Below are 17,618 nucleotides of genomic sequence, written 5' to 3'. Positions count from 1 at the left end.
AACCTTTCCCACAGGATGTCACTATTGCTCCACGTCAGTAGGGCGTGTGACCGACGGACGTTGGGTAGTTCAGTACTCTACTCTCCACAAGGCAATGGGACACAGATATTCAGGTATCTTCTATTTTTGTAAATAACATTACAGCAAAGACTTATCCCTCTCAGCTGCCATGTTACAAGCCCAAATATTTGCTGATGTATAAACGAGTTAAAACCTGTTACAGTCCTTCCAGCTTGGAAAACTAGAACATTAACAAACCTGGAAATAGCGATGGCAGTGCCAGTACATTGTGCGTATTTACGTAGCACATGCTCCAACTGAAGACATTAAAGAATTCTCTTCCTTAAATTCCTACATTTTCACCCTTTAGGGCTATATAATTTATTTTCCAGATATTCATGCCATTGGGTAGACTTTTTTCTAACAAAATAGTGACATCTCGTGGTGACACTCAGAAATCCTAGCTCAAGCACATCACATTTCTTCTGCATGAAATAGATAACAAACCTACCACTCTTTAAAAGTTACAGTCCAAACCCTACCAGCTTCTGGTGCTGTAGTCACATATCATCTCTGTAAGCGATGGCATTCGACAGAGATCCCATATCGATCCAGGCGTTACAGTCACCCCTTTAGAGATAAAAGGTCTCCACGTTTCCCTGCCTTCATCCAACCAGCCAACCTCCCCACCGCTACTTTTGTTTGGCAGTCAAACACGTAAGTTGTAGGTTGGGAAGTAACTTCTCAGAATCACATATTGCTAGCAAAAATCTTTGCAAGAAAAACAAAATCAATGAGAATAAAGATTTTCTAAAATACAGTGGGCCAAATTAGCCTTAGCATACTAAGACATGGAAGTGAACTCAGCCAAAAATAGATTTTAATCAGCATACCTCTAATTATATGCTAACTTTTTAAAAAGTGGGTTTTCCAGTGTTTCTGTTCTGTTTAGTCAGTACCTTATACAGATGGATACTATTTTTCAAAGGTTTTCTTGGAATTTGTTTGTTTATGCTTTTTTATTGCAAATATATTTGTCTCAGGTAAAACAACAATGTTCATATTGTTGACAGTTCAAAAAAGTTGAAGTAAGGTTGTTTGGTTTGTTTGGGGGTTTTTTAGCATTTTATAGTAAATACTTTTTTGTTACGAAAACGATGTGAATGTTTTGTACAGTCCTTTTGCCTGTTAGTGCTGCTTAATGGATACTGACACTTAATGAACAAGGTATTTGTAAAGTGCTGTACCTGAAACAAGGTGTCATCAGCAGAAATCAGAAAAGAAAATTTCCCATTCTGCCATTACCATATATGCAATGTAACAATAATGAAGACCAGGTGCACACGTGTGAGTTATTTTATACAAGAACAGCAAAACTGTCACTGTGGTCAGCAGTCTGTGAAGAATATAAACTAGAAAAATTACAATGTTGCAGAGGAAAACCCCCTAAAGTAATTACTGAAGTTTATTTAGCAGAATATGCACCTTTGTTACTCTTAAGGTATTAGTGTTACAGTTTGCATTACCCAATATTTTAAATAACTTGCCATCTTCAGCCTCGCAGTTCAAGCCAATTATGCTAGCTTTTATTGTGCTTGAGATTGAATTAAAGCCAACAGGAAAATATCCCATGTCAACAACCCACCGATCCCAGATACAATGCCTCAGTCGTTCTGCTCTACATGTTCCAAAATAGCCATTCAAAATGATGCACGATGGGCCCAGCGCTCTAAGATACAGAAATCAATTTCCATTCACAAAATGATGGATGTAATAATGCATCTGCAACTTTCTTGAGAAAACTCTGAATCTTGCAATATTTAATGATTTTTCATGGTTGCAAGGCAGAGGTTAAAACTGAGATGAATCAAAATCCATACGGCAAACGATTACACCTTTCTTTTAAAAAGCCTCAAGATATTAAAGACTATCTGATAATTTTTTGGCACCTGACTCTTGGCACGGACAGCTCTTTTGCCTAAACTCTTCAAGGAGCTATGTAACAAGGAAGATTAGAAATATTGAAGAGGTCAACAACCCAAAACATACTGTTGTTACAGAATAATATATTCTGAGATTTGGCCAAGAGCTCTATCAACAACAAAACTTAATTCCTTTCTTTTTCACTGTAATAATCATCTTTGTCCAAGAGTAAATAATATTTATTGTTTCTTTAACTGCTCTCTATATATTCTTTAAACTGCTGCTATATTGTAATGCCAGTAAAATACTGCAAAACTGCTACTGGAAAGAAGCTTTCTGAACTCCTGGCACACTTCAGATGACTGAAGGGATTAGCTTGTTGCCCTACGGTTTTCCACATGTTTTCACACACCTTGCTATGGTTTAATCATCACTATCAAAAATTCATATTCAGTCTAATGGGTCTAAAAACAACCAGATCTGAAGTTTTTAAAGAGCCTTGGGAATTTTCAAGGCCAACTCTCTTTAAGGTGCCTGAGGAATCAATCAACCTCCTTAGCAATAAAGGAAAAATAAAAACATAGATGTAAACTTATGATGTCAGCATCTTAAATCAAAGGAAAACATGACAAAACCAGCTGTAAAAATAGTCGTAAAAAGAAGAGTGGTCGTGCAGGAGTTAAAAAAACCTACACAAATTATAAAGCATATATTATGGCTTCTCATTTCAGGCGTGATACCACAAATCCTAATCATGCAAAGAACTGCTTTGTTTCCTCATCAAAAGATAGGGAACTAGAGGGAAGTTTTAGCTCATTTAACTCATTGTTAATGACAGTGCAAGAATTCTTTCATCGAAATAATTTAAAGTAATGTATTCATTCCTTTATATCTGATTAAAAATATCCTGGAGGGCAAATCCAGATAAACCCACAGTCACCTTGGTAAAGATGGGTTAGGTTAGGTCTCAAAATGCAAACCCCATAGGCTGCCGAGTACAGGATGAGAGACGGGATGGAGAAAGTCTGTGCACAAGAATCTGCACCAACTCGCCACAGAAAACAGCTCTGCCAAGACTGTTCTTTTTAAGTGTATGGGACTTGGCGATAAGAGTAAAGGTGGAAATCACAATTATTCAAATTCCTTGACCATTTCCCTTCTCTAGAAGTTGGCACGGAAAGAGAATGAAGGAAAAATTGCAAGTAATTCCAGTGCTGTTCACCACTGGAAGAAAAAGAAATCCCTTCCAACTCCATATAGGACTTCGCGAGTCCAATCCGATGACTGAATAACTGAACTGGACGTGATTTGAATCAGACTCCAAAGACACAGTTGAACTACTCTAAATGCAATGTTGATTTCCCAGCTTTTTATATACCAGAATGGTCCTTTAACAAACTAGCAATATGAAGAGAACAGGTTATGCTTAAATCAAGCAGAAGTCACAGAGAAAAAAAGTCAATTAAATACTAAATTGTTTAATTTCTCAAACAAATTAAATACAGTGGAACATTAAATATTTACTTTCTTTTAAAAAAAAGTAGTAATCCTGAAAAATAATTCTCCAGATGGCAAAGTTTTCACTATATTCTTACAAAGTAAACTTTACTTTTTTGGTAATAAATTTCTTAAGACTCATAGACACTAGGTTTATACAACTAAAAAGATGAAGTAGCTTGACTAGTTTAAAATACAAATATGCATTCTGATATGTTTGCATGTATATCATTTCCAGGGGTTTTGTGGGTGCCTGTCAGGAAGTCTCTAGATTGATGTTTATATTGGCCAATGACTTGACCATGTTGGCAAGACAACCACCTTCCTGGTGGCTCTGAGCCGTTAATTAAGTTTAGATGTACTGTGAAATAATACTCGTATGAGTAGGTTATGCAAACTAAACTAGAGGAAGGATCGGAAAGCAGAATTGAAATCATCATCATCACCATCAGATATACTCCGAGATGTAGATCACAAAATAATGAGTTTTGTGTTCAAGCAAGAAAGCATCAAATAAAATGCTTGGTTACTACAGTTTATGGAAAGGATAATATTAGATATCTTAAATTGCTAATCTATTTTCATCTGGTTTACGTTCTATTGTACTGTTCCAAAAATTTGACATTTTAATTCAATTGTTATTCCATTTTTTTCCGCCAGCACCTGCAGAGCTTTATTACCTTTAATCAAGGCAGCTGAAATGTTCCTAAGGACTACAACATTCACCTCACTGCTTTCTCCTTCAAGAAAGATTATCTATTGCGCCTATTACCTGTCCTGCATATTGTCCACCATTTTATGGATTAAACCCATGGCCTTCTGAAACCCTGATTGTTCTACCTTGGCATAAGTCAGGCACAATCTCATCAGTACAACACACCACGATGCATCACTGATATAAAACACAGCTACTACATTTAAAAGGCTTTTATTTCTTTTTATTTCCAACTGATATCAACCAATCACTTCACCTACCCATGGGTATCATTTGCTGCTTTTGAGAGTAGCAATATAGAAATAAATTACAGATTTTTAGAATTTGTATTACAAAACTGACCACAGGACATTTCTTCTTACACATGACCATTTTTTCTGCACATAGATCTAGAAGGCAGCCCCAGAAGCTATATGTGTTATAAAGTACTGCTTTAAATATATCATTCTTCAGACTGTATACATTTTAAAAGGTAAATGAAAAGGTAAATGAAAATTCATGTACTTGTGTACTAGAAAAATACCAAGAGAAAGCTAGAATAAGATGAGGCTTATCAAAAAAATACAATTTTCAACAATTTACTTGATTTCGAAAGTTACAAACCAATTCTTGGTTTTCCAACGATATTCTAAACAAAACCTGTAGCCAGCATCAAATAAGTGTTTTGACCTTCTTATCTGTCCTTTCCACATTACTAGGGACATTGGCTGCCTCCTCCATCTTCCTCCACTCCTTTCAGCTCCAGACACTATTACTTGCCCCCATTCCTAGCTGCGAATGCCTCGTTCCCCTCCCACTCGGGGTGACACAGCCCCAGTATTTACCTTGCACTGTACTCTCCCAGTAGCCAGAGGCTGAGAGCTGGAGTAACTAGGGAGAGAAGGATATAAGAAAGCATTCTTGAGTAAAGGAGCCATGCTTCTTTCCCACTTGATAAGTGGGTCTGTTAACTTAAAATTTACTATCAGTTACCTAAATTATAACCAGAAACCCAAATGTCAATCTACAGCCACAGCTCCAGATACAACCATGGAATAACAATAAAAAACATGGTAATTTTATCCTTCATATCTTCTCTCTACAAAATATTATATCAAGGACATATACTGTTTCAGTTCATTATTAAATTTGAAGTGACTTGTTTCACAATAAAATTTCTCAGGAACCCTAACAGGGTTTTTTGTTTGTTTGTTTGCTTGCTTAAAGTAGTGCATAACAGATATCCTATTTCAATAAAACTCAAAAAAACCTGAACCCATTTTCAAGATATAAAGAACCTTAAGCAGATTCCAAATGCTTTAACAAAGGTATTTTGAGAGGGGGGAAGGTTACCTAAGGTTTGTCCACGCTTAATTCTGTGTTAATTTAGCACTAAATTCACTAAGTAAGTATAAACTAGCACTCAGTACAGTGCCTTATCCACCAGATGACTTCTGTATCATTCAGATAAAGAACAGGTCCATGTTGCCGACTAGGATCACTATCAGGAATATTACTTTTCACACTATTACAGTTCCATTGCTTTTGCATCAATGAAACTCACCCTCTTAAAACATAAACAAACTGCTCATTCGCAAAGCGAGATTCACCGAGTTAAAAAATTAAGTTGTACAGATCAGAAATGTAATCATGGGAGACAAGCTCTGAGAGTTTTTCAATCACTGTGGGGCTGCATCAATTTAAAGTCATGTTACATTAAAGAGAAAAACGTCTGGGAAAGTCTCCCAGTTGTCACTTTAGATTAGATTTGTTGTTGTTATCAGACTGTGCATTTTGTAGGCTTTTTTACATTTTAAAGATACTGCCTCATGCAGCTACACAGTGCATAAAGAAACATGTAACATACGATTTTTTAATCAGATTGCCTAGAGATTAGGAGTTTGCACAAATTAACTGGTAGTCTAAAAAAAAAACAACAACCAGGCATGGACATCTTGAAACCTATTAACATTTAAATTTTGACTACCTTGGAGTCACAGGGAAGCCACCCAACTTAACTTTTCTTCACAGAAATGTCAACAGAAAGTTTCAGTTCTTCCAACAATAAAACAGAACACATTATGGAGACCTGATGTCACTGGTCATCTCAATTACTTTTTTTTTTTTTGTTGCCTAAGTAAATTTTCAACTACATTAATAGATTTACTCGTGGAACCCACATTATTTCTGTTGCAATGGTTCTCGGAATTAGGCCCTCATATCAGGCAACTCCATACTATGCAGAAGATACAAGATTTACCTACATAAAAATAAAATTGAAGAATTTTAGTTCATTTCTGCATGATTTCAAGCTGACCTCTGATTTATCGCATTAACCAGCGCTTCAGACAATTCTGTTAATTACTCTGATTGTCAAGCTGTCATGTAAAGGATTCCTGAATGTTACTACATGTATTCTCGTTGTCAAATACTGTCTCACACAGACAAGTGTAGCAAAATCACTGAATATGTTGCTAGACATTACTGTTTCAAGCAAATATGCAAAATAATATTCATACAGCATAATGATTTGGACTTGAATTGCATGAAAACATTTTAGATATTAGAATTACAGCTTCTATTATGAAGTAGGGTTTTTCTTATACAACTTTTAAGTCTAGTATTTCAGTAATCATAATCTTTCTGAAAAATGAAGTTAGTAGCACACAAGTCTAAGCTCAGATATTTACAGGATGCTCTTTAAATCAAATACACACCTTTGATCTAGACCCTAACCTTTTGAAATTTGGAAGACAAAATACCAGAGTGTTCCTAATATCCAGTATCTCCCTTCTTGCAATTTCCCACATGGTAAGAAACATTCAAAGACTTTACTAGGAGGAAACAAATAAAAAACTTGAAAAATGTAACAGTAAGTTGACAGCATATAAGCAATATCCATACTGACTTCAGCAACATCAGCCTACGAGGGCGAGCAGCTACGGGGTGAAATCGTTTAAATACCTTTCACCTTCCTAAACAGCTGCCATGTCTGTAGAAATTTTGGCTGTAGAAAGTCAGATTAATGAAGCCAAGTCAGGTACTTACACATTGGATTTTGCTCTTCTGTTTTGTTTTTGGAGTTTTACCATTTTGGTGAGACTGCAGTATCATGGGAAAATTAAGTAATTTGAAGCCATCTATGTTTTCACACTAGTGAAGACTGTCTTCCTGCATACAACTGGAATGAAACCCTCTTCTACTACATAGTATTTGGGTGTTGGCAAAAAAAAGTCACTCCCACCAGTCTTCTCAGGTGCCACAGAGGCACCAAGATGGGCCAGACTAAACCCAACCTCTAAGAAAGATCTTTCTGCTCCAAGAGAAGATAATGCACCAGCAACATGGCATCTTAAGTTTACTATTTACTTGACACCTACTACACTTACAGAAAAGAAGTCCAGAGATGTCCTAGAGACTGACATCTAAAAATAGTTAACAAGTTTCGGACTCACTATGTTTTTTCTGAAGGTGGACTTTAAGCCTTGTAAGGACCACCAAAAGTAAGAAGAACCTTATCCCGAAGCGTGACAGCTGTAACAAGCTATGTCTTAGAATAGTACATCTTTAATCTAACACCATAGCCCTAAATCTGTTCTGGTTCTACAAAAGCCTCAAGTTATTTCATTTTTATCAGTGAAGAAAATGAAATAAAAAGTATTTCATACTTAACACCAAACAGACCATGTTATCCCAGAAGACGTGCTTAAATAATTTAGCTGTTAAAAGAATCTTTAACTATAAATGTACTAAAATCCAGCGCAAAAGATTAACTACAAAAGAAATTAACACTGCCTTAGGAAAGAGAGATAACATTTTTCTAAAGCATTTCTAAAGCTTTTTGATATGCTATTTTTTAGAATCATATCTGGGGAGAACTAATATTTTTAAATGAGACTTTCAGAGCTGCTCAAATTGCAAAGTAACATTTATGCAAGTTCAAGAATTCTGTGGAACTTGTTTTGCTCCCATTAAAAAAAAAAAAAAATCAGTACACAATTTTTACCCATTCAAAGAATAAATACCTAGCAATCAGAATTTATCAATAAAAAGAAATTCAAATAATATTCACCTAAAAAAAATGTTGCTCCTGGTTCTACCAACAACTTTGTCACAATATATCAAAGCAAAATAACATTTTCTCCCCTCAACAACTTAAAAGTTTCCAGGGCTTTAACGGCAGTCAAAGCAGTCTGTTTGCATTCTCCAATACAAACTGACAATCTAGTGATACAGTACATTAAAAATTCTCTGTAGTATTGACTGCCTGAAGCTGATGCTCCCTTGCTAAATGCAGTGCAGTTCAATTAACAGCACTTCAATATACAATTTAATTTTTCTTTCATCTTGATCCACAGCCGAGCTTGAAATGAGGAATGCTGGAATAGATGTACTTTAAATATTGGAGCAAGTCTTTATAAATAAATCTATCAAACTTGTAATGATTTCTGTCATAACAGGACCAAACAGATGAACCTGAATGTCTGGGACTTTCAGGTTTGTGCATTGTTTTTCTCAGCCTTACGGGGCTGTGAACTGCTGGTGCAGGGGAGGGCTCCGAAAGCTCCCCCAAGGAGTGGAAGAGCTTTTCCCTTACTGCACCATTCTTAGGGAGCAGAGGAACACACTTCTGTTGCCACTTTATAAAGTAAAGCCTTTTGCATGTAAAAACCAACTTATCACTAGTGTCACCAGAACTGACTCCAGAATTTTTAATATTTCTCTCATTATTTAAAAAGGCAACCAGAGAAGTGCATGGCACCAGCTTCCATTACCAAATCTGAACTCAACTGGGAGGCAACCAATTCTGGATTGAAAAAGTAAATTTTTAATGCACAAATACTACCCTGGATACCCTTTTTTCCCCTGCAGTGTGAACGTATATAGTACACTTCAAATTTTCTCTAGGTAGTCATGTCATTTCACAGGAAAATATAAGGTTAATTTAACCAGGACAGAATGAAATATTGCATTTCAAAGTTACTCTAAGTGGGACACTGCTGAAGGAAGCTATTAATATCTCTTACAGTGTGCATGCTCAAGGAAACATTGTGAATGAGCTCATTTCTCATAGGTATACTACAGAGCTTTCAAAATGGTAGGATTTACTACTGTTCATCAGAAAGGAAAACACTCTACTCTAAGCTAGAGGCATTTTCTACTCTTTAAACATATTCACAAAAACAAACTTGACAACACTTACTGCCTTAGGTAGTAGAGAAGCACTACTGCCATGGAAGGCTACCAATCAGCGCGAGATGAGTTACAAAGCAAAAGAGGCTTCACCGAGTGAACATAAGCAGCGTTAGAAGAACAGTAATCAGTTTCAGATGAATTCAGGCAAATTGCCTTTTCTCAATTTATACATTAATGCATAGTGAAATATATAGGTTTACCTCATTTGTGCCCACGTTTATAATGGTATTAGTTGAGATGCTGAGGTTTTACTCTTAATTGTTATACCTTTTTCTTCTTCATGTATTTTTAATCATCTTATCTACATTATCACTTTGAATGCTGAAAAAAAATCTTTATAACATTCCCTTTATTTCTAGTCCTACATTTAAAAAAAAAAAATGTATCTCAGTACTGTATTTTAAATTGTCACAGAAATAACATTCTGCATTTACAGTAATTAACTTATCATTACTTCGAATAACTACACTAATTGGTATGCTCTACAAACCTGCAACACTGCAGAATTAAAAATAAACATAACAAAGATATAATTTACAACTAATCTATACTTACAATTAAAGTTAGTTTCAAGATTTATTTCATTCTATTATTTTTTATTAGCTACAGCAGACAGTAAATGGGGTGTACCACGTTCTGCTTTGCAAACACCTAGATTATAAAACATAATTACACAAATTAATTAGAAATGACTACATACATTCATGTCTTTGTTTGTAACCATAACATGTTAAACATGACTACATTAATGAGCAGTTCCTAAAAATTATAAGATAGTATAACCAAGTAAAATTTTAAAGCTCCCTGAGCACACAAGGCATAAATGTCACCCTGGCACAGAGAGGGTCACCACCACTTAAATTCTCCTGATGTCCTATTTTGAGGTGGCAGGTAGTATACAGCTCGTTCTTCTACACAGCAGATTAGTAATTCTGTGAGACCTCTCAACACCCAATGTATCATGGCAGAACAGAAGACCAGACTGAAGTTTTCCCTGAACCGGGTCCAGTACTTACTTTCCCACGTATTCTCAAGGGTTCTCTGATGTTTAAGGGCTTGAAGTCCCTTCAGTTCTGCCCACTGAGTGCACACTTACCCTTTCATAAAGCTCAATGCTTCCAGGAACCTAATTATCCTAAGGATCTGTATCTTTCTTAAAAACTTGCTTCTAAACACTCTATGGGACCACAAGTTATTAGACAAGGAAGGGCAGATACAGTGATTGAGCATGCCTTGTTCCCTGGGAAATCAGACTAGAGATGACACTCCAGAAAGCAAGGAAAGGAACAAAGTCATTTGTATGTTTTCTTTTAAAACCAAACAAAAAGAGTGTTTGTTTGTTTATTTGCTGAGACCAGATCTGTACCTGCTGCACTTCCCTAGCAGTGTCTATTATTACAATTACACTGCTATAGCATTCCAAGTATGCATAAAGCTTGGATCAGCAAGTTGCATTTATTTCAGTTCCACCTTGGCAAAATAAGGAGTATTAACCATAAGCTTTTTTTAGCAATTTAATTGCATCTTCATAAAGAGCGTCTATCAATACAGCTAAGCTGGATCAGATATGCCTCACCAGTCTAGCATGTTGTCAAGAATCTGTAGTGTAAAACTCAGTAAGATCTCCTTTGAAAGTGCCTGACATGGTGTGCTTAGGACCTTTAAGTACAAATAGCCCTTTGTCATCACAACCAACAAATATCCAAGGCCTAAGAGACCTAAAGATGTTTCAGTTAAACCCAAACTACAGTCAGATCACAATGTGTCCCTTGTAAGAACTAGGGAATACCAAAAGACCAGAACTACCCTACAAACTACATAGCTGGCATCTGTATATTAGTAAGGATTTAGAGGACCTGAAAGAGGCACCTGCGAAGTACAAGTCTAAGGTAAAGACATCCTGATTTATTTTCTTACTCAAAATTAAAATAACAACAGTTTTGATAAACACACTTATGAAAATACAAAAGTATTTAGTTACATATTTTATGCTAATTCTTCCTTTATTCTTTATATGCTAGGATCAGCTATTCAAGATTTATTTAGGTGGCTCAAGGCTTGTTTTGCATGTCTCCAGCAAAAACAAACTAACAAAAACTACCCCAAACATCCCTTTTGTTACATTAATTCAATACTTCTATTTGATAAGCAAAGTTTATTGTTGAAGTTAATGCTGTATCTCAGTGACCTCAAATGAAATACGGGAAAGAACAAGTTTAGCACGCTATTGCTTATTTTTATATACTGAGTAATAAAGCTGCTTCTGCAAAATGATGCACTGGGTATCTTTATTGGGACCAAATTAATAGCAGTTTAGTGCAAAAACAGGAATATTTAGACTGTGTTTTCAATGTAATTTTTCATTATGAACATCCCCTCATCAATAGAGAACTATTAAAGGAACAAGAGTTGCTGCTTAGAAAACACAAAGAGTGTTTACCTGCTCACTGTAGGGGTAGCATTATATCTAATTCACTCTGGTTCAGAGTTCTCATATGGCAAGTCACAAGTAAAAATCAAAATGAATTTTTAACAGGACAAATTGCATTCAGAAGTAATGCACACTTTCCCCTCTAGCACAATCAGGAAATCACATATGTGAAGTGCTTCCTTCCAAGACATAAAACAGAAAGGAGCAAAATAAAGATTTTTAAATTACCTCGCTTCATAATGAAAGGGTAGTTATATCTTGTGTGTACTCCCTCAACACAGCTCTAATAAATCTCAGTAACACAGTTCCAGATTTAAAAAAAAAAAAAAAAAAAGAAACAAGTACAGGAGAGTACAATCACCTTTCCATGTTTGACATTAAATAACACAAATTATGGCAGATATTGGCAGATATCTCAACGCTTGCAAATTAAGTGTGGACAAATGGCTGCAGACATATAGCTAAAGTTCTGCCCCTTAAAAAAAATCTTCATGCATGGATATTTAGGGTCTGATCCAAAACTCTTCGAGGCAACAGAAAATTGGTATTTTCAGTGGGCTTTGGAAACAGACCTTTTAATAAGATAAGTAAGATAAATATACATTCTTTTGTACAGCAGCACGTAGATATACCTTAGATTTACAGCCTATTATTAAATTAAGCATCATATATATTATCAGCACAATCGTACCATGTCTATTACCCTAATGCCTTAACCGAGTTCAACAGGCAGATAATAAATCATCTTATTCATACAAAAATAAGTATGTCTGGGACAGACCAAAGGTTTTGATTATTAGTTTGTGAAATTACCTAAAGATTCATGACCATTTTGCACCCCACTTGGACCACTTTATCCTTGGACACACGATAAACAATAGTTCTCATCACGCATTGCTAAAATGGAAGATTTTCAAAGAAAGCAGTGCAATTTCTCGCAGCTAGCACTAAATATCACAAAGCAAGATAAAAGACAAAGTAGCACGCTATTAAAGAGAAGTCCAGAGGATCAAGCAAAGTGCAGTACTCTTCTGTCCCCAACTCACCCCCTCCAAAGAAAATTATCAGGATAAAAAGGAACTAAATATGAGGAGAAATTAGAAAGGACAGTAAAATAAGTAAAAACTATGATGCTTTGGCTTCATAGTAATAAAAGATTTAGAAATATCAGTGACAAGCAAATAAATTAATAGTACCTTTTGAGCACTCTACTTAGCAAGTCTACTTTCTATACATCTTCTATATTTCTGTTGAACTCCATCTATGGTTGTTTTATGTCATTTATGCTGCTCTGTAGTCATATAAGCCAGATAATTATCTTCAGTTTTACAACCTATTGTGGATGATGAACCAAGTCAGTGCTTCTTTTGATGCCCTCACATTAGTCCCTTGTCACTGTAAAAAACTATTAGTGATCCAGCAACGAGCATCTCTTTTTTTTTTTTTTTTGCTTTCTTTCTTTTCTTTTTTTAAATGCATAACCATTATGCAGAGTTGTACTACACCGGGCTGGAGTTGCTATTTTCCTGCTCTCCTATATTCAGTGTTACGGTAGAACTGATATAGACCTTAACATTTTTGTCTTTATCAGCAAGTATTCTTTAAACATTATCACACTGTCACAGCTCTGCAGATACGTGCAGTACAGTTTCAGAAGTAGGAAGAAAATAATCTATGTTTTCTTCCCCATAATAACCTCAACCAAGAAAAGTTCCTCTACTTCAAAAGACTCATTTAGCATATTGGCAGACTGGTTACAAGCCTAAGAAAACAAATAAATCTTAAAGAACCAATTCTTCACATTGCAAACTGTGTGACCCATCGAACTAAACTCTTTGGGATCTGAAAACATAATTATAACTCCAAAAGCATGAATGCCGAGACATCTCTTTGGTTTAGTTTTAATTTCTGAGCAATTTTTAGAGTAAAGACCCTTTCCACAATAAGTGACACAGAAAACTAAGAAAAGAACACAGCACATACTAGGTTAGCAACAAGTATGCATTTAAGTATGCATTTCACTTAACAAATAAGACTACATTTTACTATGAAGCATTCAGTTTCTTCAAAGCGTTGAAAGACCTACGACTATTCAGTTATTGCCAGCTAACATACTGTTTACAACCAATACTAACAGATACTCCATCCTGTTCATTTCTGACAATGAAATACATTAATAAAGATGGTTTTTTACTGTGAAAAATCAATTACATGGAAATCTACGAGAACTTGAACATAAGCATTAGTTTTTTATTTACTTTTTATAAAATTAAAGCAAAGAACCAATTTGGGGACACAAATGACCCACCGGATTTCACCATGACTTGCATAAAAAATTATCACAGTACATATTAAATCATTAGCGAGACACAATGCTGCCTGTTAGTTTTAAAATGCAGAGAATGAAACTCATTGCAGAAGCAAAAGAGGGCCAATAATATAATTGCAACGCGGTGCCTGTGCAGCCTGAGTTAATGCCGTTATTTGACATTGCAAGGCTATGCCTTCTCCCAGGAGCCCCACTGCAGACAAGGTTCACTCTAATTGGTTCCAAAGCACAACCCACCAACAACAGCCTTCCTCTGGCCCAGGAATGGTAATTTCCACATGACTGTAAATAGTGTTTGCAAACAATACAAACACGGTAATAAGAGGCTAGGTGGGTAATTAATGTGGTTACAAAGCAGCTTATTTGCATTTTTATTTAAAACTGCCTTCTTTAAAAAGCAGCTCAGATTTCTTTTTGCAAAAGGAGCCTTGGTTAAGGAATAGAGCAGTAATTACTCTCTTTAGGGGTTCTTTTATACATCCTTTAGGGAATTAGAATGAAAAGATAAGCAGAATTATAAAGGGAATCATGTAAAATATGAAATGCACTATAAACACTTAGTACTGTATTTACCATAAGCTAAGCTTGTCTTCTTCATTAATGGAATATATTACAAGCTTACGTTACAATCAGATTAATTGTGAAGATGGTAAAAAAAAAAAATTTATAACCAGCCACTTTAATTCCCCCTCTCCTCTCCCAGAACTGACAACCAGAAATCCAGTGATAGCAGAACTCAGTTTATGTAAGAACGTATCTACATGGACTATAGTAAATAAGTTTTCAATGTCAACAACACTAAATAGTTTTAGAAAATAGATTCTGAGAGAGAAAGGTTCAGAAAAAGATCAAACCCAACTTACACTAGTATACGTAAAACACCAGCGAAAACCAAACTTCTCTGCACCCTAAAAGCTAAACTCAAGTCAACATACAAAGGCTACGATTTTTTTTAAAGATAGATATCTACAGACAGGTTTTTATTGTTGTCGAGTAACCAGTATTTCCTAGTGCCATTTAATTGAAGACTGAGCACAAAGTGCAGTTTAAAAGGGGTTATTCTGGTTTTTGCTTCTGTTTGGGGGTGTGTCGTAAAATTTTTTGTTAAAAAGCTCATACTGCATTGATGTAGTATTATTACAAAGCTTTACGCATGGTAGGGATTTTGTGACTCACACGTCCAGATTAAGAACAGCAAGGCTGTGCTAAAGAAACAAATCACCAAAAAGATCACCTCAACATTTCCATGTATAAAATTCTGCTGACTGGAGGAAAAAATTAAGGAATGGTAAGATACTGTGACGTCTTTCAAAATTACATTTTAGATTTTTTTTTTTTTTTTAATGTGTAGCAGATATTGGAATGTGAACAGAATTACAAGAGCAGAAGCAATTTAGTCAACTCAAAAGACAGCTTCATCTTTACTGGAAGGAATCATGGCAAATTCACTATGTTAAAAACCTTGCAATCCTGTAACTATGAGAGCGCTCTGTTGGTTTCTATCAGCTGTCTACAGCATTATGAATTCATACATTAGTACAAAATTCCAATCCAGCCTAGAAATCCAAAATTAAAGACAGAACTTAAGTAAACCGTATGTTCCAGACGATTTATTCCCCACCTTATTCAAGCATATTTTCAGAAACAATGAATCTCTTGTACAAGGCACAAAACCAAAAGGAGATAAAGTGACCAGACCACCACAAAAAAATTCTTCTTCTTTAATTGATTTTTTTTTCCCCCCTCCCAAAATGAAAACCACTCTGGTTCTATTCCTCCACAGTTAATAAACTCTGGCCATTCTGAAGGAAAGAACATCTGCAGATTAAATGATAGCCACCATCATGACAAAAAGTCTGTAACTGGCAGGTCAGCAGGGTCTTGTGGAATTCAAATCTCAAAGTCTGTGCCCCTGCAGGATTTTTTTTTCCCCTTTTTTTTTTTTTTCCTAAACAATCCTCATGTGCTTCTTGCAGTAAGAAACCCTTTCATTTTCTGGCATCTCAGCTTGTCCTAGGGATGGATGAAACAGGCAGTAACAACCACAGAAGCTCTTCCATGATTTGATGAGGCTACAGTGAACTGCAAGATCAGAATGGCTTACAAACAGCAATGGACACCTTACTCAAAGGATATCCCAGCCTTTTCCCTGGTACTGACATACAAACGGTCTTCACTTACCCATTCTTGTTACGTACCATCGCCTCTCCTAGCTATAAAGCTAAGCTGTTGCACCATTCTTTTCCTTCACCAGCATCCAATTTTTCCTTATTAATAGAAATCTTTCTGCTTGCCTTATCTATGTTTGTAAAGAAGTCCCAATTTATTTCAACATGCCTCATTACATGGGTTTTCCTCATATCTGAGAAAAAGATGAAGGAAAACAAATATTTCTGCCTTTTACAGAGTAGTTCCTTCATTCATATTACCAGACTTTTTTTACATGTGTAGGGAATAACATGTAAAAATTCCACAATGCTTCAAATTCCCTTCTACCTTGCTGGACACTACTAAACTTTCTCCTGCATTTATCACTTATATTATCACCATTAAAAAATATTCTCTACTTAAAGATGTGCCAACAACATAAACCAGAAGCTTAACAACAAAATAAAAAACCAACACTACAAAATGTTTATGTCCATTTCCTTAATCCTCATTTATTAAATAAGAACTGAGTTCCAAGAACACTTAGTACTAAATTCTTTGCTTGCTACCACTACAATGGAATTCAATGTGACTATGCAGGGTAGCAAGCATAAAGTATCATGAAAAGTAAATCTCTGCAGAGTCCAGAATTGAAATGCCTTTGGCAGGGACCTACGCTATTTTTACCATGCATTTTTCCTGTAAATTGTGACAAACATACAAAGAATTAACATTAATGATCTTTGCTTTATGTAACGAAAATTCTGTATTTCGCTGAGTACAGTACAGCAAAGATCACAAACTGACTTAATATATCTGTAGTCCTTTTCAAGTAGACAAAAGTTAAAATACAGCCACATTTTTAAGAAGTATTTTCCTTTTTATCCACTTTCACATTTATTATTCACTTTATTTTGAATCCCAGCCATCAACTGAACCAGAGTAAAAATATTTTTGAGAACCATATTGAGAAACAAAATATGCATCAAATTAATTGAACATTTTGAATTTATCCCTGTTCACTGGAAATACAAGCCATATGAGGTCCTAAATGCTTGGAAAATGCCCACCAAATCCTTTAAAGCCTCCTGCACTCACTCACGCTAACCGGCTTTATATTTCATAAATGTAATTACTTTTAAATATCAATTTATCTTGATAATAAAACTCTACCTTTAGTACAGTAACAGTGCAGAGCTAACTACAGATGACGATGTAGGTATGAAACAGTTCAGCTGTAGCCCGCACATCAACTCTCTGACTAAATGATATCCGTATTCAGAAGGATGCCCAACCCTGAAAGTTAGGGGCTTAACACATCTGCTATATAATTCAGACTCTGTTTTACAGTGGTTTCATTACTAACCATAAAAACTGTAACAGTGGAACTGTATAAACAA

General features: G+C 35.5%; 1 protein-coding gene across 10 annotated transcripts in view; it reads right to left on the bottom strand.

Moving 5' to 3' along the window:
* Positions 1-17,618, bottom strand: part of WWOX (WW domain containing oxidoreductase) — a 541,645-nt gene that overhangs the window by 485,840 nt on the left and 38,187 nt on the right. The window lies entirely within an intron of this gene.

Source organism: Mycteria americana, chromosome 8 (genome assembly GCF_035582795.1).
Source record: "Mycteria americana isolate JAX WOST 10 ecotype Jacksonville Zoo and Gardens chromosome 8, USCA_MyAme_1.0, whole genome shotgun sequence".
Classification (NCBI taxonomy): domain Eukaryota; kingdom Metazoa; phylum Chordata; class Aves; order Ciconiiformes; family Ciconiidae; genus Mycteria; species Mycteria americana.
Note: the sequence above shows the minus strand (reverse complement) of the source record. Positions and strands in the feature narration are given on the sequence as shown.